Source organism: Zonotrichia leucophrys, chromosome 5, assembly GCF_028769735.1.
Source record: "Zonotrichia leucophrys gambelii isolate GWCS_2022_RI chromosome 5, RI_Zleu_2.0, whole genome shotgun sequence".
NCBI lineage: Eukaryota > Metazoa > Chordata > Aves > Passeriformes > Passerellidae > Zonotrichia > Zonotrichia leucophrys.
The window spans coordinates 14,927,555-14,952,155 of NC_088175.1; the positions used below are offsets into that span (position 1 = coordinate 14,927,555).

The following is a 24,601-nucleotide window of genomic DNA, read 5'->3' on the forward strand; positions in this document are numbered from 1 at the left end:
ATCATTATTTATAATAAAGATTTCTTTAATGCAGACTTCCCCCTGAAACACTGGAAACCAGAACATAACAGGAGGAATTGAGAAGTTACTATGTCCATGAATAGCAAATGAAATTCTGTGGGCCATCCAACTGATGAAAATTTTTGAATTTTTGAATTTTTTGTTTCTTTTGGTTCATTTGGGGATTTCTTAATTTTTTTTTTTACTTTTTTTATATTCTCCCTTTTGGTTTTTTTTTTGTATTCTCCTTTCCTTCTAGAGGAATTTCTTTAAATTCCTCTAGATTTGAGGGTTTTTTATGCAAGGCACATATCAAAGATGTATTCATAACTATCTTGCAGTATAATGGTAGACATTAAGACTGTCTCTGTCCCACCCAGTGCTAAATACAGTAGTGTGTAACACAGAAAACTTGTGTTAAGGTTCCAAACATTTCAAATGCAGTGCAGAACACTCAGTCTTCACAATATCCCATATAAAGTTCAGTTGAGACATAAAGGTTTTTTGCCCACAGGAATCAACACCTTCATTTAAAAGTAGAACTAAATTGCAAATTTTCCTATGTGAGGCAAATCATTAACCTTTGCCAAATCATTACCTCAAGAGATAATTAACAGAGATCTTGCAGAAAATGTAACTAATAAAAAAAGCTCTCAAAAATTACTATGAAGAACAAATGTGGTCTGCCTCCCAGCTAAGGGACTACTAGTGTCCCTGGAGAAACTAAGTTTCTATGGACTTAAAAAAAGGTCAGGTGAAGCAAAAGAGGATTATTCTAATCTATTAAACCCCCAAGTAGTGGTCATCTTAAACTCAGCAGTGGAGTTGGAGTGGAAATTTTATCTCAATATCAAATAAAATCTAGGTTACACTAATTAGACTATAATTCAATTAAAAATAATAAAACTTTTCACTGATTATTCAGTAACCAACCTGATTTGCCTAGTTACATAACAAAGTTAAAGGCTTCACACAGGAAGCCAATGTCCCTGGCTTGTCTATTGACTTCATTGTTCACTTCTGATTTTCTCTTTTATTGGTCTATAAATATGTACATAAATATTGAATTAATTTACAGGAGTATTGTAAAGATAAATACATGCTAGTACAGTCCACCATGTGTAGCACAGCTTATGTTCTCTTACCTCTTGGCAATTGCATGACCTTTATGAAGTTGCAGGAAAAATCACTGTGATTTTATCACTTTGTGTAATCCTTCCATACATTATTTATAAGATTCTAGTAATATGACACTTTGTTTCATTATATAACCCCATAAATAATCAAATAAAAAATAGACTTATATGTGCATCAGAATCAAGCAAATTGAACCAAATACTTACTACAGTCACGAAGGCTCAGGAAATAAATTTTTTCTAACAGATTATGAGTTCTGGTTTCAGAACAGTGTCACAATGGCCTTTTCCTGCTAATTAATTAACTCAAGGAATAGCGGCTATAGTCTCAAGAAAAAACAACAGCCTCATCACCCTGTCTGTCTCATTTATTGTGTACTTTTTGTTACTGCACCTGTCAGTTCCTGAGGGGAAAAAATAAGTGAAAATTAGGCCATTCATAAAAGATAGGTCAATACTTCTCAGTAATTCCACGTGCTGTTATTGGGTCCTCCGGGGAGCACTACGAAATTTCTCCCATAGTCCATCTACTTGATGAAGTCCTGTCTCTCCTGCATTTCGGGTCAGTCACAATGTGTAAGGTGACTGCAGCCAGGTATTAGCTGGGCCCCTGGAGCCTCCCTTCTCAGAGCAGTGCAGGACTGCTCTGTGCAGGGCTGACGGGGCTGAAGGCAGCTACAGCCATCCTCCACATGGGCTCGTGTCTCAATGAACCCACATCAGTGGAGAACAGCCACAGCCACGAATATGCTATGTGTTTATGGGAAACCACAGTGTATTTCAAGGTAATGTTAAGTGCTGAGGTCTCTGACATTTCTCGTTTAGGCAAATCATCTTCAGCAGCTATTAGCAGGACAATATCTTGTACACTTAGAAACAGCACACATCATTTGTAAATCTGAACAATACAAAATAAAACTCTGCTAATGACCCAAGCCTAAGAAACATGCGTTCTCCATCTTTTCTACCTCTGACTCCTCTTCCTCAACTAAGACCCTGGTACACGTTTTTTCTCCATTTTGTACACAGCTCCCTCAGTGAGACAATGACATGGGCAATGTGACACTGAAGTCAATGAGACTTGAAGACATGGGCTTCCTTCCCCCATTTACTGCAACAGTGAAATGTATTCCTATGTTCTGGCTTTTGTATTTTTGGGCCTTTTCACAGGCAAATCTGAAAAAATACATGGAAATGACAGCTCTACTACCAAACCCCTCTTGCTAACAGAAAGCAGTGACCATGAAGTCACAGCATTATTGAACCTGTTAAAAAAACATTTGTGTAATCAATAATTGCAGGTCTTTCAAGCTCTTTAAATTGGGCCTAGTAGTTTTCTGTGAGTCTTTTAGTATTTGCTATAGCTACAAATGAGGAAATTTGAATTTGGGGTTATTCACACGTTCAAGGGGTTAAGCTGGGACTTATTGGACTGCTGACTATCTAATTCTTCTGATAAGCTTCATGAGGTCTTTATTCCCAGACTGGATAAACACTTACATACTTCTGGATCAAAGACTTGCATTAACAAATTTACCATTAATTTTCTTCTAAAGCTTTTACATGTAATGGGTTTTGATGTAATTCCCCGTTCCTTCATGATGTGAATCTTTAGGATACTCCCTGAAAGCCATGCAAGTAGGTGAGCATGTGAAAAGTGAGTGCATTCAAAAACTGACTGAATGCTGGCAGGCAATTTCTATGGTATTTTGCAACTATGCATGGAGTAGAAAATGATGTATTCAGGAGAAGAATAGGGCAGAATAAAACCAAAGGAAGTATCAAATGCTGGAGAGTCACATTGATGGATCGAAACAGAATGACCTGAACTTATAAAAAAAAATCTAACTATCAATAGGAGATGCATAATTATAATGAACTCCTACAGCTAGAGTAGAGCAACTAAAGCAAATTTAAAAATCCAGGAGACTTGTTCTGAAAAATTTTAGCTGATGTAACTTCTAGAAGTGGCTTTGTAACACATTGAATTTGCAAGTGTTATGAACAACGTTATATGTCTAGCCTCTCCCAATTTCAGGTGCCTCTCCCATATTTATTTGCCAAATTATTTTAGTTTACTCTCAGAATTTGATTCAATGTTACATCAACAGGTAATAAATAATTAAGAGTGCAATCAATGTCAATATTGAAATAAATAAACTCATTAATGATAAAGAGCATCTAATGGTATGAATATGGAATTAGGATGGAAATTGAGACATTCAGTAGGATTTAAGAGATGATAATAATAGGAAAACGAGGCTGAAAGGAAGCTCCAGGGGCCAGATATTCCATCCACTATAACAGGAAGAATCTTGTTCTTTTCACTGGCCACAATTGAAAAGACAGTTTTCCCACACCACAGAATTTCATAAGAATTTTAAAATTAAATTTATAATTCCATATTGTCCTGAAGATCTTCAAAATTTTTTGAAGAAATAAAAACTAAGATTCTCTGAGCTGATAAAGATATAATTTTAGCCATTTGTTCATATTTTGTTTAATAATTAATTTTTTAACAGATCTCCATCAAGTTGTCCTTTCTAGCTCTGGTTAATTCCCTCATTACTAAGCTATGACACCGAAGGTGTTTCTCTCTTATATCTTTTCCACAGTGTAGAACATCTCCAATACAATAATAATATAAAATAAACTGATGCTTTAGGAAATCACTACATTTCAAAATGAATGAACCTTTTCGTAAGAAACAAGCAGCAATAAGGCTTGAACAGGATTTCCTTTTTCCTGCTGCCCACAAAATTCACCCTGTACTCAGGAACAATTTTCCAAATCTAACTGTTATCCAGCCATCTAAGTTACTAAGTGAAAATACATGTTTTTACCAAATAACATTTCTCTGGTTCTAATGTTTCATCAAAAGCACCTTGAATTTCATTGCATCTGTGTGTTAAAAGTTATCAAACTTGAAATATGTCATCCCCAAATCATCAGAACAATTACCATCCCAGAGAAAGAACTTCCCTGAGTTTTTTAATTCAGCACCTTTTGGTGGTACTTTTCTATGTAATCTGTGTAGGTATATATATTACTGTTGTATTGTATTTTTTCTATTTTTACAGAAAATGTCCATTTTTAAAGTTTTAAGGTACAGAGAACTGTCTATCCATTCTAACTAACCAGACCAGCTCTGAGCTAATGTTCTCAGGAGTAAACAACCAAAGTAAGGTGAAAGTTATTCTCTCTATATGGAAGATGATAGTGCAATCTTCTTCAAAACAGCTGTGAAATGACCACACAAGATGTTTAAGAATCAAAAATAAATAAGACCACAGACAGGGCTATGTTGGAAGTAAACAGAATCAGAGAATCATCAAATAGAATATTCTGAAGACAGAAGTGCACTTGTGCAGAGAAGCGCACAATGCACACGCCAACCTAAAGACAAATTCTACCCACCAAAGCCATGTTCTATCAAATAGAATACTTCTTTGTAGAAACTTCTTGTTAGGTAGACAGAATCACACCATAAGCCCTATACAGTCAGCTCCAGGAAGATGTGTAGAAAGTCAGACTATAAACTCTCCTGGATGGAGGTCATAACATGAATCCTTTCTTCAAATTCTCTTTTCTGCTCTTCAAATTCTATCTTCCTTTTCAGAACGCCTAGAAAAAAATTTGTGTACATCCCCACACATCAAACAGTGTCAGACTGTGCCTAAGCAAGAAATGCAAGATTTTACAATGGTCTTCTCATATCCACAACAAAGTATGTCCACCTTTTCCCCGTTTCAAAGGACACCCAGAGTGTAACCCACTTCCTTCAGTCCATTACATACCATCATAGAAGCTCTGCAGATTAAATGAAACAACTGCCTATACAGAAGAATAAACTTTCTCAGAGCAATAAGTCAGAAATTGCCATTTACAAGGAGGGTAATACTCTTCTCCAATCAATCATCTCATCCAGACTCTCAATCCCTGATCTTTCTACACAGAGTGGCAACAGAAATATGCAAAACACCCTTTAAAAGACAAGACTAGGAATGAAAACCCATGACTACTAGTATACAAATGCCTTGATTTTAAATCACAGGTTTAAGACACCCACCTGGGTCCATGTCCAGATGCAAGTGATACTGTACATGCTGATGGGAAAACTGAGGAATTGAGATCCATTCTGATATTCCATCCTGATGCTAGAGTGACAGGGCATCATATTTATCATCTACAACAAAAGGAAGATTTATTCAAACATAGCATTCCTAAACTGACTGACCTGGATGGCTTTCAGTGCCCAAGATTTTCAGTGAGCAGCAAGGATCAGATGCTGCACAAGGAAAGGAGAGCCAGCAGTCAAGTGTGACAATGAAGTCTGTGGGAGCAGTGTCCTGAGCACCAAGAGGGCAGGATGCAGAGCAGGGATTTCAGCTGTGAGGAGACAATGACCAAGAGTGATCAGGGTCAGACACAGCGCAGTGAGCACTGAGCAAATCTGCAGCAGCCAGGCAGACCCAAGGCCAAGCCAGGAAGCCAAACCAGCAGGTCCAGGTCAGACTTGCAGAGGTGGGAGATTGGGCAGTCATAGTTGCTGCACAGATCTGGTGTGGCGTGGGCAGAAGCAGCACTAAAGTCCCAACTAAAGGATGCTCCCAAGAGAAAAAAAATTCGGCAGCCTTCACTTCCAGGTCTATTTGCAACAGCTCTTAGAAGCTACATTCCCCAGCTGAATTCCTAGAAGGGAACAGTCTCCAGGACCTAACAGTCTGAACATTATCAATGGCTTTCTTAAACCATAAATGTCAATTGGTAACCATTTCTATGAGCTAAGAATGGAGAACTGCAATTAAAATCTCAATAGCCAGAGAGGGAATTTTTGACCAGGAAGTCTCAGACATGCTCACTGAAAAACTATAACACTATGATGTAAAGATTTTTGAACAGAAATATGGAGTTGTTTTGAGAAGACAGAATTTATTACACAAAATTTCTGCTTCCTCCAAGTTTTACTAGATTGGTTGCCTAAGGGCAGATGAATTACTGTAATATAATTGGACTTTTTGTCAGCATTTGATTTAGCACTGCAAGAAATTTGTCTTAATATAAGATTTTCTTAATCACCCTTTCAGAAGTAAACTTAATATTGTAAAGCCTTGCACATGTGCTTAAATAATATTAAAGAAACATATATGAGCAAAATTTTTTACTCCAAGATAGCTGGGTTTTCCTTTGATACTTTTTAGAGAAAGAAATGAAAAAATGGGAAGAAGACACATACATGATGCACTTCAACTAAAGTTACTTGGTTAAAAATTTTAAAATATATATTTTGTCTCTCTTTTTGGAAAAATTATGTATTTTCTCTTTTCACTTTCATTTATTTCACAGTTTTTCAGATGGATATATGATATAGTCACCTCACTGTCACTTCTTTATTTTTAATACAGTCTGGCAGGTGCTCATCACAGGCATGCAATAGAGGCATTTGTTTTCACAGCACCCCTTTGAGACATTCAGTCTGTAGCCATGCACAGTACAATATCATTTTTTACCACTCAGGAAGGCTAGAATTCAAGCTAATAAGACCAGTTGCAGTAAATATTTTGCAGTAAACACGTTTCCAGTGTAGAATATAGATATCATTGTCAAGTGAGAAGGATGCAAATAAAAAGCCATCCTCATTCAATCAATAAATGAGGTCATGAGGGAGAGTTAAGCTGGGCCTCACTAGCAATACACCTAGTTCAATATCCTGCTTCTGGAAAGAGCCCACACTTGGTACTTCAAAAGAATGAAAGGCTATTTACAGAGCCCATATTATGTGACAGAAGACTCTTTTCTGACTTGTTTAAACAACATACTTACAAATGGATGCTGATCTCAGCATGAGCAGAGGGCAAGGTTCAAAACCCTTCAGGAGCTGCTTGCTCCAACTGAAATACATTGTTCTACTGTCTATTTTTGGGGGGTTTTTTTACCATTGTCAAATATTTATGAGCTCATATAATGAGGCGTTGCAGCAAATGACTGCAGCTCCTACTGGAAAAAGCAGTGAGTGTCAGCAACCAGAAAGCCTTAGAGGCTCATCCCTCTTCTCTGCTTTCAGCCATATTGGTCTGGCACACAAATTAGCACACTCCAAACTGCAAGCTTGGTCTTGTCAACAAATCAAACTGGAGTGCTAATCATTAATAACTTATTCTGAGACAATATTGACAGCTGCTTTGCTTTATTACCAATGCCATCTGTGCCCAGCAACCCACAGTCTCCTTTCTACTACTTCTTAGCTGGCACTCCAAATGCTTTTCAGGCTGAAAGAAGCAGAATGGAAATAACAGCTTGAGCTTCTTAAGAAATATCACCAGCCAACTCAGGGAGCCCAAAAGATAAGGAATAATATGATTGTAGCCTACTGAGTTTTCATCATAAGCCAGATTTATGAATAACATGCTGCCAGATGCCTTTTCCTACTAGTGATCACTTCCACTGTTTCTGAAAACCAATATTATGCTCTTGATGTTCAACTGGTCTTTTTCTATTCTGAGTAGTACTAAAGCCTCAGTGAGATTGATTAGAAGATAACAGTATCTGAGGCATTCTTGAGTCTCCTTATTACAGTCATAATGCTATTGCTTTTGTCACAGACTTCTCTTAGCATCCGAAGACTAAAACAATGCTATAAAAAAGCAGCTCCCAGGCTTCTGCTGGGCCACTTGAAGATTTTTCATTTGTGAGTTCCCAAGGTGTTTGCACTTCGGTACAGAATTAATAATAAGACCTTTCCTTTCTAACCAAAGTGCGTTCCTGTGAACAAATGGAAAAATTTAGATTTCAGAGGTAAATTTAGCTTAAGTCATCAAAGGCAATCCAGTTTTAAACAGACACCTACCAAAATTATTTACAAACTTGTAAAGAAAAATATCTAGGAGTGTTCATTCAAGCCTTTTTTCTGGATCAGCTCAACTGGGGTGAAAATGTTAAGAGATAAAATATATAAATAGACATTTGATTGTTCTGTAGTAACATTTTGGAAAAAGAAGAGAAAACCAAAGATTTTCAAAAGACCCACAGATAAACTTTTAAGTGTGAATAGCTTTTAATTTTTGATGGCTTTTTGATTTTTCTATAGTGCTATTTTGCGCAGAGGTGGAACAAGCCCAGAGGTCTACCATCTTCTTCGGACAAACTGTCTTTTGTCTAAGTGAATTTTATAATTTGAATTTTTTAAGTCAGAGAAAAGAAAAATATAAACTGTGCTTTTTTCACACCTATGAATGTATGTAAATGTAAAAATTCAAGTGCAAACTCAGTCCAAAGCAGAAAGGTCTGGAACAGATGGCTGAAAGACTTTGGAATGTCAGTTAAAAAGAGCCTGTCAGTGGCAGACAATGATACCTTCACTGAAAAATGAAGGAAAAACTCTACAACAAAGAAGGAGTTTAGGTAACTTGTTAAGAGCACTTGCCAGGAAGAGAGGTGAGTGCTTTCTGGGTGCAGAAGGTACATTTTTAATCATATGAGGAAGGGAGTGGGAATTCAGAAAGCTTGTCTGCTCTTACCAACCTGCCACAGATCTAATGAAATACCCTATCTCTGCAGAACTCGCCTCTATTAGATCCCTAGAAACCATAGGTTCAGCAGCCTCACACTACCAGCAAGAAGAAAGGGGCTGCAGAAGGTTGATTAGAGGCTGCCACTTCATGGTAAGGGTTTTGCAGGCCTGTGGTGACTGGGCTGAAAAAGATGAACAATAATTACTGCAAATTCAGTGTATGTCATTATCTCACACAGATGACTTGCCAGAACTGATAACATGCTGACAAATCTAACACAAAACTTTTTTAGCTTGAATGGTGGGGGCTGGCATCCATGGTGTGTGGTGCTCAGTGAATGACCACAATCCCCATAAGGGCTTTGCTCATTGTGCTTCCTCAGCACACTTGACCCCTGACTGCTCCCATTAGTGGTCAGCAGAAAGAAAACTGATCACAGTGACCCTGCCTCCTGTGGTATCACAGAACTGACCTCAATAGAAACAGAATCTGCTAGAGGATTATAATGCTTTCAAAACGGGATGGTGTGGCTCTACCCACCTGTAACAGGACTGACCCTACAAAATCAGTGTCTGTCTCGTGTTACCCAGGCTCTCGGGATCACAACAGGGGACGTGATGAAGAGGGAGCACACAAGAGGAAACCCACCTATCTGATGAGAGCTAACAGCCTATCAGGGCACAATGCCTGTTCAGGAGCTACTCCTCTCCAACCCTAATCTGGGATTCCACAGGAGGCTGCAGCTGCAGGGGAACAGTGTGAGACTGGCAGGTCCACTTTGGAAAAGGAGCAGAAGAAAGACTCTTTTTCATTTAGTCATTACTCTGTCTGTCACACTGACACTGCTGCCTTGAATCGTGTTTTCAATACCTCACACACCTCAAAAATGGTTCCTGTTAATTTTAGAGGTTAAATCCAGGGAGCATTTGATGTTATCTCTCAATTCTCCATCCCTTTCAGCAATTCACAGCATTAAAAATATTTCAAACCAGCTTTCTTTCTCTGGCAAGTAAAAGAATTAAAACAAATTTAATTGAGTATTTCAAAAATACTGAGAACACTCAGGTATAAGGACTGAAAAATCCATCATTAAGTAGAATTCTAATTAAGAGAGTGATTAACATATTAATAACAAGATAGAAATCTTAAGGATAAAGGTTTTGTTATTATTGTTATGATTGCTTTGATCTATTCTATATACAGGAAGATTTATTTATAAATTCTCTGATGTACATACATTTAGTTTCATTTCGACTAAGTTATCCCCTTTATTTCATTACAGAAATCTCATTTGCAGCCTCAGATCGAACAATTATCCTCTCCCTTCAGGCACAATTTTAATGTCAAAATAAAAGGCTTTACCAATGGTCTTTAGGATTTTAATTGTGTCTTTGGAAATTATATCATATGCCGTGGATGGAAAAGAGAGTGTTAACTGTGTCTGTATCTAGTCTAGCCCAAATGGTGTGTTAAGGATGTGTTTATTGAACTTGAAACTTGCCAAAACAGACTGGCATAAGGTCCTATACCAGGTGTCAGATAGAGCAAGCTGAACTGCAGAGATAGAAAATGTATTTTCTTTTTCTTTTCATTTTAGGTAAAAACACAAAGCTCTTTGACCCAATTTGATTTTTATTTCAGAAACAGCAACTGAAAGAATTTCCAGGTTTTGCTGGAGAACATTTGAGGAGGCAGTGAAAGTCAGTCTGTCTTGGTTAACAAATACTGGATCGAACATTGACTGAATGATCTCCAAGCCACTATGAGGGATCTCTTCCCCATACAGATTTGTTCTTTAACATATAGAAAATGTGAATGTAGGCAAATGGTCTTAATACCAATAAATGTAAAACTTGAAGGTACCAAACCTGACCTGTTCCAGGGAACTCCCCAAACCTGACATTTTGCATTTCTACTGTCTTTGAGGCTGCTTAAACCTGTGCTCAGAGAGCTTAGAAACACTGCCCATCATTGTAGAAACTGATGCTGATTCTTCTAGGAAAGGACCCAGTGTCATCTGGCCTGCTGGCCATCAGCCATGTAGTACCTCTCTGAGAGCAGATGGATTCGATGGAAGCTGCTCAACTAGGCAGAGCCTGGAGCTGCTGTGAACAACATCCAAGTGCATCCTGGAGTGGTGTGCCCTGGGAATTTGCTCTGGCTTGCTCAAGAGGCAGCCCTGACAGCGTACCCAGCAACAAATTCAGCCACGAATTATACGGGTCATTACTCGATATGAATGTGTGCTTGGTCTCAGGGACAGAAGAGTGCCAGTGCAGTGACTACTCTGAGAGGCTGAATCCTCTCTTTCTTTAAGCAGTTTTAGACTTGCTGAAATCTCCTGGGCTGTGTCATGTAGTAGATGAAATTATAATAATGATAGAAAATAGGTCTTGAAGGGATCCGAAAAAGATACTTAATTCAAAGCAGAAGTAGCTAGTTTCCATTCCTATAGATTTCACGGTCATTTTTCCATTGCTTTGCTTTCCATTTTTCTTACAAATAGAAAGCCTCTCCTACTGCCTAAATTCTTTGTTCTTTCTCACCATAAATGCTAGTCTTTTAAAAATTCTATATGCTGTGTTTTAAAAATTCTAAGTATTTTTAATTTTCCCAAGTAGACTTTCTCTCTGACTAGAACCTTTTGCTCAAGTGACTGAACAGGGCTTGCAAGGGTAAATCCACTCCACATTTAAGAGCACTAGATGGATCTCATGAGGAGTGGCAAGGTGAATAACCAAGGATCAGTTACCACACTGTTTTTATCCAAGCTGTAATATAGATTTCTGTGGAACCCCACTGATTACAGCCATAGCGTAAAATTCCTCCTTACATCATACACAGTTCTATTATGTGCAAGAATGTCAATGGCTTGCTGTTTGTTCCAGCTTGCCAGTGCACCTACAGTTTGTAGGTCTTCATGGAAAGGCTCTGAAATTCCTGGTCTAAAAAGGGTTTTACAACCATCTCTCCCTTAGTCTATGCCACTAATGTATCTATCACAGAACTGTCACCAAAAATAAACCTAATGCAAATGCTCATAGGTAACTCCATCAAACTTTGCTACCATTTGATTACTGCTTGGTGGTGAAATCACTGGGCATTGTTGAGGCTGGAAACAGAAAATACAGGCATATCTAAGTGCAGGTACAAAACACCTGAGCTATTTCCAAACACATATCCACCTGCAGAAGCTGACCAATTATCTGTACTAAGACCATGAGACCATGATAAAAGAAAACAACAAAAATAACAAAAAAAAAAAAAACACAAAACAACCCTATGCCCATCATTAAAGTAAATTCCCGGACAAAATTTAAATGTTACTGTTAATCTGCTTCAAAGTCAAAGGAATCATATTAAACAGTTCTCATTTAGGAACAGAAGCTGTACACAGACATCTGGGAAAATGACTACATGGAAGCTGTTTCATGCCAAGATCTTCTGCTTATTTCCACTGGCATAGTGGCCTTTCTGGTCAGAATGCCAAGTCTTCCATAATCAGCAGAGTTAAGGGCTCTCAGTGCTTCAAAAGGTTGAGATCTAATTGCTGCAAATTTAGTTAATGCCAAGGGAGAAAGACAGGCATCAAGATTTGGGCCTTTGCCCCAAAAGAGAAGTGCAAATAACATCCATAATCATTAGACAGTTGTCAAGAGAGTGCTGAGAACTGGGCTGTACAGAAGCCTGCCTGAAAATTTGATGAACTAAAAAAATTAATGAGCTTTGGGTTCAAAAGGTTTCCTTTGATGTGCATCAAGCATTTTCATGAAATGCAAGTAACTACACAAATGTGCTATTTAGTAATAATGGGTCATATCAGAGCTGGATATCCCTTGATCTCCTGTTGAGATGACAGCATGCCCCACACATTCCTGCCAACACAAAACAAGTGTTAGCAGATTTACTCTTAATGAGCTCATCACACCAAAGTACCAGTTAAAGGGAGTAGGTCACAGATTATGTTTGTTTGGTTGTCCTGATGTGTCTTGTTAATTCCACACACAAATACGGTGTTGGGGGAGGAAATGCCCCAGTCTACAGTGCCTGACTATCTTCTGCACTGACACCTATAAGCTTTCTGTCTGCCTGAACCTAGGGTAAAGTGGCATAATCCTTCGTTCCCTACTCTTCCCCCCTTACCTACCCTTAGTTTTAATTCATTTCTGCACAACAGAACATCCTTCACATGTAAAGTAGGGCACTTGCTAGAGGAAGACCTTAAAGACCCAGAAGCTCTGCTGCATCTCTGTATTTTTTTGTGCATGGGAACAAGGTTTACTGGTACCAGGACTTCATTTCTCTGTAGGGAAATGCTTAAGATTTGATGCTCAGTCTTGATCCCTTTCTCCTGCACAGGAAGACAGTGTCCAGCCCTGTATTCATGAGTTAAGGCATAGGTTAAGATGAAATACCTTCATATAAAAAATTACATACTAGTCTGTTAATTTTCTTGAAGAAGCATTGTCTCTCCTGCTATTCTCCTAACAACATTCTCACTTTAAATATTTTCTATGTTGGATTTCATAGAAGAAGCAGTATGTGATAATGTTGTATGAACACTTCACAGCCAATGCTATTTTCACAGAAATCAATCTTGTGTCATAGCCCATTAGATACCTCAAGGCAATGCAACATTTGAAACCACAAAAGCTTTAGTAAGGCACATAAATTACACAATAGACTCTTACCCTTGTCAGGATATGCTTAAACTGAAACTTTGATGGTAGGGAAAGCTAAAAGGGCTCCTATTCTTCTCTTCAATTATGTTTATAGAGCTGTCTTGGAAACCACAGCACAAACACAGTTTTGGACTAATTCATCTTAAAAATAAAACGTTCTCCTTTTTTTTGGTAAAGCAGAGCTGAATCCAGAACACAGTGGTGTAACACCACAAGTAGCTGTACTGGCACAGAAAAGGGACAACAATGCTGCATGAGAGCACCAACAAGAGAGCAGGAACTCCTTAAGCCACTTTGAGTGTTTGCAGTTGGTGCCTTGTTACTTAACAGCTATGCAAAACCTAGTCCTATCAATGACTAGCTCTTGCAATTCAAAGCACATCTTGGTCAGTAATCAGGTTCTCTGATTTCCCACAGGTTTGTTCCCTGTGATTCTAAATGTATACAGTGATTTTTCATCAACTAGGACTAAATTACACTCCAAAGAAGCAATTATTTGGAATGCAGATAAAACATAAGAAAATGCTACATAATAATGGTGTCAAAGATGGCTTCCTTTTGAAAGCAAGAATTTGGCATTACTGGTAAATGATCCACTTCCAGAGCGAAAGCAGTTCACTGATAGAAGGAATTAAAACACAACAGCACATTAGTGGAGCAGGTTATGGTGGCTACACAAGTCAGAGTTCAGGAACAGTAAGAGCAGAACAAAGAGAATAAAAGTAGCATGAAAGCTCTTAAGACAAAAAGCATAAACTCCTTCATCTGGAATTCTAAGTTCTACACAAAAGATGCTTTGAGAATAATATTTGTATAACAAGAAAGCTGTAGAAGCAATAACACTTATCAAGTGTTGCCTCTGCTTCAAACATGATGTTTGGATCCAAAGTGTGTATATTCCACCTTCACTTCAGACATAGCATGAGACTTCATTATCCAGCTCCATAGTTTTCATCATGGCTATTATTCCAAGTACTTTTCTACTTTCCTTCTCCAGAGCTGATTGGCTCAGCTCACAAAAGGCATCTTTGGCAGCCCCCCATATGCTCTCACCAAAAACCTTTTGCACTGCTGCTTCAGACACCATGGCTCATGCTCTGTCATTACCTCACCTCTTTCCAGATGTCTTAGTTCTTCTTCATTTATACCTTACTTAATTTCAGGGACTGGATTAAACAAAAGCATTCAGTTTCTTTCCCCTCTGTATATTTAACCAATATACACATCACTGCAGTACAACCACTGAGGTTAAGTTTGTGTTTATCAAATAACTCTGACAAAACTTGAGGTGTTTGGTCTGTCTTTACACACAAATGAAAGAGAATTGGGCCAGCTTAGGAGTGAAAACTGAGCATTAAAGGTAATTGAAAAATACAGGTACTGTAATTCATTTAGTATTTCAGCATCCCTAATTGCCTCATATTACACCAATTTTTATGTGTTTCTTTAAGGCAGAAACACTTAGAAGTATTTTTACAAGCATACATCCTCCTTAGCTTTTGCATACTTGTTACCTAAATTAATATCCAAGTAATTAATCCTACACTCAAAGTCTTAGGCATCCTTACTGTCTTTTATCTGTAAACACATCTTCTGATCATCTCCTTTTTCTAATTGCTCTAAGGATCTCAGGGGAGACAACATCCACCTCCTTTCAGTGCCCTTCATTCCTACTCAAAATGTGTCAGAAGTTATGCTGTTTCTCTTACAGACTCAGACCTCTCAGGACACACCATCCTGAAAAAAATAATCACTTAATTCTGTAGTTTTGTGCTATATGCTTCAAGAATTTGTCTGGAATATATTCACATTGTACTTTGAAATCCCTGGCATTTATAAGATATCAACTTGAATGCAGAGTACAAGAACTTAAACACAAGGAAAAAATACCTATGTGAGAAAAGATCAGGATTCTGGACTGGGATTTGAAAGATCTGGGATTACTTCTTGGTTCAAAAATTCTGTGTGTGATCTCCAGTTCCAGCTGTATCATTATAAAACAGCAGTTTCTAAAGGGATAATGAAGTTCTGCCTTCACTCATCCTCGCTTCAAACCATCGCCTTGGAGATGAATTGGAGAGACTCTGTGTGCCCCAGGGTGTTAATGTATTGGCATGATATTTGAACACCCAGATGTTTGAACACATTATTCCTGTGTGCTTCAGAAAGTACAGCTCAGATCTATATTTAGTCTGCAAATTTGTAATCTGTACTTGCAGCTCTTTAGAACTTCCTTGACCCAGTGGTGTAGGTACAATGTCATCTTTTTTACCTCTTTCCCTTGCCTTCAACATCACTTTTCCATCTGCTCAGAAACACAACTACTGATACCCTTACTGTGTAAAAATTCTTAATAAGAGAATACTTAGGGTTTACATACAAATAACACTAATTAGGAGTTTGAAAAATCTTCAAACAAATGCCTTATATTCTGCACAAATTCAATGACTACTTCCAGCATGTAACTGATTTTCACTTCTTAATATTTTCAGTACAAATTTACAGCCTCTTGTATCAAGCACCCTTTTTGTTACATACCTCACCTCCATTTAAATATAAGTATGAGGAAAAGTTTCATTCTTTAAATTATTTTAGAACTGGAGAAGTCTGATCCCAAAATGTTTTCAATTCACCTTAGCTTCAGAAGCCACTGTGCAGTGTACTGATCAAACTCACTAAACATCCTTAGACCTGTGTTGACACCAAAAAGATCACTTAAAGCCTAAGCAGAAATTTGGTAACAAATGAAGACTCATCTGAACAGACCCCATGACACCCACACAGCAGGAGACACTGAACTAATAAACCTGCATTAATGATCTTTTGGTAGTATTGGCATTTACATTAGTATTAAAATAAAGTAAAACTAGAGTCTCCTTATCCCTTTGTTTTTTATTTTAACTGGAGAATGGGATTGAGAAATATACACTAAAAGAGGCACTTGGGGCACATCACAGGGTCTACAGGCATTGGTGATCAGGACATCCCACCTCTGCCTGAGGGGACTTCCTCTGGCTACCCATCAGACAGTCCAGCACAATGTGCCCTGGTACCAAGGACACAGAGTTAAAGCAAGCAGCAGAATCTGAGTCCCTGGAATTCATTTTATTAATCAACTTAATTAATTTAAATGGATTAAATTAAATTAATTGATTGTTTTAATTAATTTAAATGTCATTAATCACTTTACTTCATTTCTCCAATGACAGAACTGCAGTGAGAGCCAAAGAAGCACAAAGCAAACAAGCAATGTGAAAATTCAAGTCAAATGCAAGGCAGTTAAAGTTAAATTAATGGTGTAAACACAGCACATTAGTGTACTGCAAGGTCACGGCTGCTCAGGCAGACAAGGACTGCAGCCACCTTAGCTTTTCATCATTTGATGAGGGATAAGTATTCTGAAGGGATGAGAGCCTGTCTCCTCTTGGCTGCTATGAGACTCATGTTATGACTGAATTTAACCAACGAATTCAGAACAAGAAATTCACATTCCAGCAGTGAGTACACATTTGCCCTGGAGGGTAAGTGATATTTATGAAGGACAGTTAATGGTCCATCCTGTCCCTGTCTGGCCTCCCTGGCCCATTCCCACATCCCTGCCATGACTTAGTGGAGTCCAAGCCCCTCCTCACTGGGTCTGATCCTGATTTGCTACATCCTGACCCTGTACCTCTCACCTAACCACGGACTTCCCTGATTGCTGAGACACTGAGCTGGCTCTGGCTGCATCTCCAGCCAGTTCTCTGCCTGATGCCTTGTGCAGTGCCTAAGCTCAACCAGGAGGACAAAGGAGGTCACTTCAGATCCACAGCCTTTTCAGAGGCTCATCAGGAAAGTCTCAGCTTACCCAGAATGAAGCCCCACTGCTCTGAAGCAGTGGGATGATGGTTTCTCCAAAGAGACTTCAGGAGTCTCCTGTAAGTACTGTCCATGTCCTGCCACAGCTAGGTGCAAAGCAGCAGCCTCAAAAAACTGCCAGGATCCAACCACAGCAGTCTGGTTATGTGTCATTCCAGAGACACACAGGTGGTGAAGAGGCAAGGTGACATCCAGGCATAGTCAAATTAGAGGGTACTGGGGATACCCAGAGACTTCATAATCCAGTTTTATAAAAATTCAGGTGTTTCTCCTTTAATTAGTCTGTAGAGGTGTTCCCATTCCTAGTCTTCCAGTGACTAGGTGACACTTACTTGTTTGCAGAAGTGGAATTTTGGGGTCCCAGCAAATCCAAACCAGTACTGTAGATTAAATTAAACTTTTTGGGAGGTTTTTTGCTTGTTTTCTCTAATGGGATGCCAATCCTGACCATATTTGCTACACTGCCTCCTTCTTCTCACACTGCTGCTCTGCCATTGTCTGAAAGATCACAGGCAATGGAGGGGACACCAGCAGAAAGCTCTATGCTGAGCCTGTTAAATGAGTTCCAAAATCAGTTTCCTTCAGAAGCTTTGGTTCTGTAGGAACTGCACATTTGCATCACCTGTTTCAGCTGACTTCTGTGGCCTGATCCATGCTCCTCTGTAGGTGGAACTTACTCCCTTCCATGAGCTCTACTTCAGAGTCTCTGTTCTAGGGACTGAATTGCTCTAGTGGATTTTTAAGATCCCAGTACATCCATTTAAATGTTTTAAAAACATGTATGGACTGTATCTGCCAGAAAAACTTGGTAACGGAGCTGATTTAAAGTCCAAGTCTAAGCACAGATTTGCTTATTCTCTTCCCCACAAAATTGTCAAATAAAATACAGATAACTAATTTTTTTAAATGCAAGGCACCACATTCTCCTACTACTCCTCCCCACCTTTGACTTTTAATTGCTCTCACTAAATTAATCATGTAATTTTAATGAGTAATGAATACCATCAAAACCCATTAATAAGTAATGTCAGAAGTCAGGTAATCTGAATTCCAACACAAACAGCTGATCTCTTAGGATGACGCCATCATTCTCCAGCACAGACTCACACTTTAAAGCTTTGGACACAGATATAATGATGTTTTTTCCCAAAGCAGACAGCCATAAATATGTTAAATACTTACTATGTTATCTTCGTAATTTTCATTCCTTTGGATTGAATTTCACTCCTGCCTTGCGGGTCAAAAGCAGTCCAGGAGCTGCTCTGAAAAATAGCATTGTTGGTATGTAGGCCTGTACCCTACATACCTGCATTAAATTTAATCATTTAAATAACTGCCTGGCAGTTTTCTGCACTTCGGTGAAGCTTACAAAACTGAATCTTATTATTTTTTAATTTTATATAATATTTTCACAGAAAATAACAGGTGCTTTTTTTTCCTGTCCTTCTGTTCCCCCTCCCCCACTTCGGTTAGTAAAACCAGTATTTGGTTTAACTTGAGATTTGATGGAAGATAGCCAGCTGGAAATATCTGTTTGGATTGTCTTTAATTGTAACTAAACTTAGAAACTGCTTTGGGTCCTACTTGTCAGAAGCATGATTGTACCTTAATTACTCCAGAGTTAAAAGAAGATTAAAATTTGGACATGGAAGCCAAGGAACAACTTCAGCATCTAGGTAAGTACCAGGTGTGGTTAGCCAACACTTTGGTACACAGCATAAGTGATCTTGACAACACTGTCTTCTGCCTCTGTGAAAGGATGATGAAATTGCTGCTGACAAAGAACACAGGTAGTGGGAGCTTTAGGTCTCACTTGTAACAAAAATGAAGTCAAAGGACTGAGATATTTAACTTTGAAGACATCAAATTATCTGTTCAGATGTAATTCTGAGCAGCACATATTGCCAGGGGCTAAAGTGAACTATGCAAAAGAAGGGAGGAGCAGATCCAAGCTCTATGAGGACTTAAATCCTCCATAACTGCAGAAAACTGGGAAACATCCAAACAGCTTTGTGTGCTGTACCTGCAAAGAATACATAGATAGATAGATAGATAGATAGATAGATAGATATATACTTCACAATGAGTGATCTTTGAGTCATTTGATGTGGTTTAGCAGCTTCAATTAACTCAAAGTAGGCTCTTTGTGAAATCCTAATACAGAATCATGAATTCCAGGCAAAAGGAAACACAAAGGCTGCAAAAACAAAAGGAGAATACACTAGATTTTGTAAGTGAGAAGCTAAAGAACAGATATTGTTTTTTCTGAGATTAAACACTAAAGAAAGATCATCTCACAGTAGTGATCATCAATATGATCCCAAAGGAGGCACTACCAAGTGCTGACACAGAATTTACCCAGCACAGGCAGTCACCCAGCCCCATAATAAAGTGGTTTAGGGGACAGTAGCCTTCTGGCAATATAGATATGAAAATAACTGTAAAAGGGAGATCAAGTAAGAACCCAAGGAAGCACAGTACAGTGAGATGAGAAAAAGACCAAGGTTTTCATTTTCATTGTAAAAAAGAATATTCCCATTAGGAGTGAATGATTGTTGTCCATCTCTTTGTACAGTGGAAATCCAAAGCAATTAATTGAAAGTCTCACTATGTTTCCATGTATGATAAGTAGCCTTATGTTGAGTCTTGTTAAAGAATTAGTAATTTTTTGTGTGCTTAAAAATCAAGATTTTGTTAAAAAATCTCCACTGAAATTCTTTAAGACTTCAAAGGAATGGTATCTGGAAGGCAAATACAGGTGCATAAGAAAAGAAAAATCTCTTGATTATTACATCTTGAAATGCTACATTCAATCCATCATAATGAATAAAATAACCTACAATTTAACAGCATACCAACAGCATTTTTAAGGAACCAGGTGGAGAATCTACAAGCACAGCTGAAAAATTGTGTGGCATGTTTCATCAGGATCGCTCATGAATATTCATATCACATATTTAGACTAATGTAAAAGGCCACTGTCAAGCAGAAAGCATGAGTCAGATCCCAGGAGCCTATTCAAAGTTCCAGGCTTCTTTTTCATTTTTGATATTGTTTACTTTGCACCTTTCAGTCATCTCGATATACAACCCTAGGCTCATCTTGATCTGCCCACAGTACAGATGGCCAGAATCAGCACCTAAAATTCAAATTACATTTGGTAGACATAGGATGGATTAGAGGTAATTAGGACCTCGTTTTGTTGCAGTAATTATAATTCTGACATGCTAGAAAATTCTATCACTCTTTAAGTCATTTTAATTCCTAAGGGGAAATAATCCCCACCCGATGATTTGCTGTTGTCGCAAACAATTCCAGCTTGACTCACACTTTTCACACTTCTTTACAGAAGCCACCAAAAAAAAAAAAACCACTGTATATTCAGTATGGTGTTTATCTTGAGTACTGAACTGTGGAAGGTGTTACAAAAGAGAGTTCAGGGCTTACCCCATAGATAGTTGGCAGGAAGGATCCTTGTGCAGCGATGCAGAGCTGCATGGGGAAACGAGCAGGTGGGCTGCAATTCTGGAGATGACTCCTCTGACACCACTGGATAAACAAACCCCTTTTTTCACCTGACAAAATTCTGGAGCAGAGATTAAAAGTCTGGAGACAGATCAACAGGACAATCCCCATTCTTTCTGCTCTAGAGGGAGCAACTTAAAAGCACTCCTGTATGGCTATAGGGAATCACTGCTAGAACTTCAAACCCCTTCTTACGGCAAAAGATCCCAAACCAGTCCACTTTATCTGAGGAACAATGCAGTGGAAAGCAGCAGGAATATCCAATTAGATGATAAGGAAATTATTTTGATCAGGACTACACAGCCTGCATGGAGTCACTCCCTAACAATGTTTATCAAGCTGATAGTTGCTGGCTTTCTATCCTCTGATTTACCTTAGAATTATCCAATTGTAGAATTATTTAGGTTGGAAAAGGCCTTCTAGGTCACCAAGTCCAATTACTTCCCTAAGACTACTAAGTCCATATTAAACCATCTCCCTGTGCAGCACAGCTACACATCTTTTAAGTACCTCAAAGAATGATGACTCAGCCACTTCCCTGGGCAGTCCATTCCAATGGTTGACAGCCCTTCCAGTGAAGAATTTTTCCCAAATATCCCATCTAAACTTCCCCTGGTCCACCTTGAAGCCATTTCCTCTTGTTCTACTAATTATTACTGGGGAGAAGAGACTGATCCCCATCTCACTGCAGCTTCCCTTCACAAAGCTGTAGAGAGTGATAAGGTCTCCCCTGAGCTTCCTGTTCTCCTAAACAATTCCCTGGGCTAAACAACCCCAGCTCTCAGCTGCTCCTCATAAGTCTTGTGCTCTGGACCCCTCACCAACTTCATTGCCCTTCTCTGCAACACTCTGGCACCTCAAGGTCTGTCTTGTCGTAAGGGGCCCAAAACTGAATACAGAATTCAAGGTGTGGTCTCACCAGAGCCAAGTACAAGGGGATGAGCCCTTCCCTTGTCCTGCAGGTCACACTATTTCTGATAGAGGCCAGGATGCCATTGGCCTTCTTCACACAGACTCACGTACAGAAAGCTGTTAACCAGCATCCCTAGGTCCTTTTTCACAGGGCAGGTTTCCAACCATTCTTCCCCGGCCTGGAGCAGTGCATGGGATTGTTGTGACCCAAGTGCAAGACCTGGCACTTTGCTTTGTTGAACCTCATACAATTGGCCTTGGCCTACTGATCCACTGCAGAGCTTTCCTACCCTCCAGCAGGTCAACACTCCCAACCAACTTGGTGTTGCCTGTTACTGACTGAGGGTGCACTCGATCCCCACATCCAGATCATTGATAAAGATATTGAACAGGACTGGCCCCAATATTGAGTCTTGAAGAAAACCACTGATCACCAACACCCAGCTGGATATTACTGCACTCACCATCATTCTTTGGCCCTATCCAACCAGACAGTTTTTAATCAAGTGATGAGTGCACCTGTCTAAGCCATGGACAGCCTTTATTATTATATTTAAGAAAAGAAAGTTATCTCCTCTCTTCCACGCCCTTTTTTACAATGCTAGAGATTGAGTACTGATAAAACAGACAAATTAAAACAGATCTGTAATGCACTTAATATTCTGATGTGTCACGCTGTAGCCCTTCTCTGCAGTAAGCTGACACTCAACCACAGTATTTCCCTTTCTTCACTGCAGACAGCTTGTAACTAACGCAGTGATTTTCATTACACATTCCTCTGAATACAGCAAAGAATATATATTAAACTGGAAACACTGGCATCTTGCTTGGCCCTAAAGTCAATCACTACTTGCTTAATTCAGCACCATCATAGCTGCATGGCAACAATAGCCCTAGAGTTACAAAACATAAGAAGGAATCAAGGCCAAATCCAATCAACATAACTGCCATGTCTCCCAGGCACCTTCCAGACCACTGAGGAATCTCTCTCTAAACCATTGCACAAGTTTTGCTTGTCCCTGACAAAAGACACTTTTGTGTTGCTCACTTTCCACGCAGGGTCAGCTGGTAAACCAGTTCCAAAGAAACCTAAATCTCCTTCCATTACTCCATGCAGTTTGGGAATCTTCAAGTGGAGACCAAAATCTATGAAGCAAAGGAACTCCTTCACCGCAATCTAAGCCTCAAGCTACAGAGGACAGAATTTTAGCTGTGCATTCTGAAAATAAATAATAGTGAATAAAAAGGTACTAATGAAGGAGCTAGGAACTTCTGCTTAGACATTGCAACCATCCTAAGCATTTTCCATAGGTGTCATTATGGGCTGTTCATATGAAGCATAAAGGATAGTCTTTAGTATATTAGTTGTTCTAATATGAGATACTCTGCCAAATACAGTGTTCCAGTCAATTTGAATCTCAAGGCCCTTCATAATCACAGTGAAAATATCTGTACTGTCACTTCTGTCTTCCAAAAGTGATTGCTTATTTGCTTTTCCCAAAAAACTCTAATATACGTTATGGCAGCTGAGCCCAAATAGAATCAGGGAAGAACTTCAAGGGAAGAGATGCAGTTACATGTTTAGGATTCAGTCTTCCCATAAATCTTCTCACCTTACATTGTTCTTCTAAGAAAAGTTAAAAAATGCAACATCCAATTCATTTCTCACATTATTTTTTTTCTAATAGTATTGAAGGAAAGCAGCACCTTAGGAATCTGCAGCAGTGACCAAAAAATATGGAACAACTGTTGGCACCTCCACATTTCATTGATATAAATTATGTTAAATTCATGTAAAGCTCCACTAGGGAGAGATTGAATACAGACAGATCCAACCCATCTTCTGAGTTACTGAACTGCCTCATTGGTTCAGGGAACAGACTTATGTTCTGATTTTGATTTACAAAGAGAAATGAAAAGAGCTTGGGTTTGGTTTGTTGCTACGTGTATATTGCTATAGATGAACCTGATGAAATTCCTTTGCCAAAATCCAGTTATGAAGAAAAGGAGCTGAAGAAGCAACATAGAATGACTAGAAGTTACAGAAAGGTACAAATCTCAGCCAGGTTTGTTAACTACATTATTTTGCACAGTTCTGTAACAATACACTGGACAACAGTGAGTTCCATTCTCTGGGCCACTATAAAGATGATGCATGAAATACCACTTTAAAACTTTTTATCTGCGAATGACTTAGTTCCATGGATTAACAACCCCAGAAAGAAACAGCTTCTGTATGCTGTAGAGCAAGCAGCACAAGCCAAACACAATGTAGGGAAATCCCTTTCCTGGCCTGTGAGCATGCACGGATTTCTACATGGAGGCATCAATATGTGCCAAAAAACGGAATAATCTCTTGGTTGTAATCTAAATATTTCTTTCCTAATATTCAAATAGAAACGATCCATTTGATCCCTTGCAGCACTTACATTGATCTAAACAGATAATGCAAAGTGGAAAGGTTGCCTAAATCTCAGACACAGCCCTGTCTATTTTTCAGTCAGAAGTATTTTGACATGCTACTGTGGACTGTATTTCATAATGAAACATGCTGTGCTTTTGGCAGATGATGGCTTGTACCCATCTGGCAAAACATGAATCACAGTCAGAAACATAGCCTAACTGTTGTTATGAATTTAGGACAAGTCAAAGCTACAGAATTAAAAGCAGCTTTCAGATTTCCTCTGGATGATGTGGTCTCCTAAGCTTCAGTGTGCAAGTTCAAGCCTGTGCTTATTATAGGTTGACTTAAACAGTACTAGTAAACATTGTGGCACTCTCAAGTTTTCAGCAGTCAGCAGGGATAAGTGACTACAAGCAGCAGAACTGAAAATAATTGTCTTTGAGTCTATTCAGTGAGTAGAAAACTGTTGTTATTATATTGCAAGGGTTCCATATTGCTAGAGTTTCATACCTCCTTAATGTTTCTCGTAGGCAGCTCCCCTAGGCACTGACTCTTCCTTGTTCTCACAGCAGC

The 24,601-nt window shown here is 38.8% G+C and overlaps 1 long non-coding RNA gene across 2 annotated transcripts; it reads right to left on the reverse strand.

The window, feature by feature from the left end:
* Positions 1-4,636: 4,636 nt before the first annotated feature.
* LOC135448501 (uncharacterized) lies at positions 4,637-24,601 on the reverse strand. 2 transcript variants are annotated; one of them, XR_010440475.1, is made up of 6 exons: positions 24,539-24,601; positions 20,635-20,773; positions 19,264-19,384; positions 18,370-18,449; positions 5,206-5,322; positions 4,637-4,760 (listed from the first exon to the last, which is right to left on the reverse strand). It is a non-coding gene; the product is annotated as an uncharacterized LOC135448501 (long non-coding RNA). The 2 variants fall into 2 exon arrangements; XR_010440474.1 differs by lacking the exons at positions 4,637-4,760; positions 5,206-5,322 and adding an exon at positions 16,276-17,738.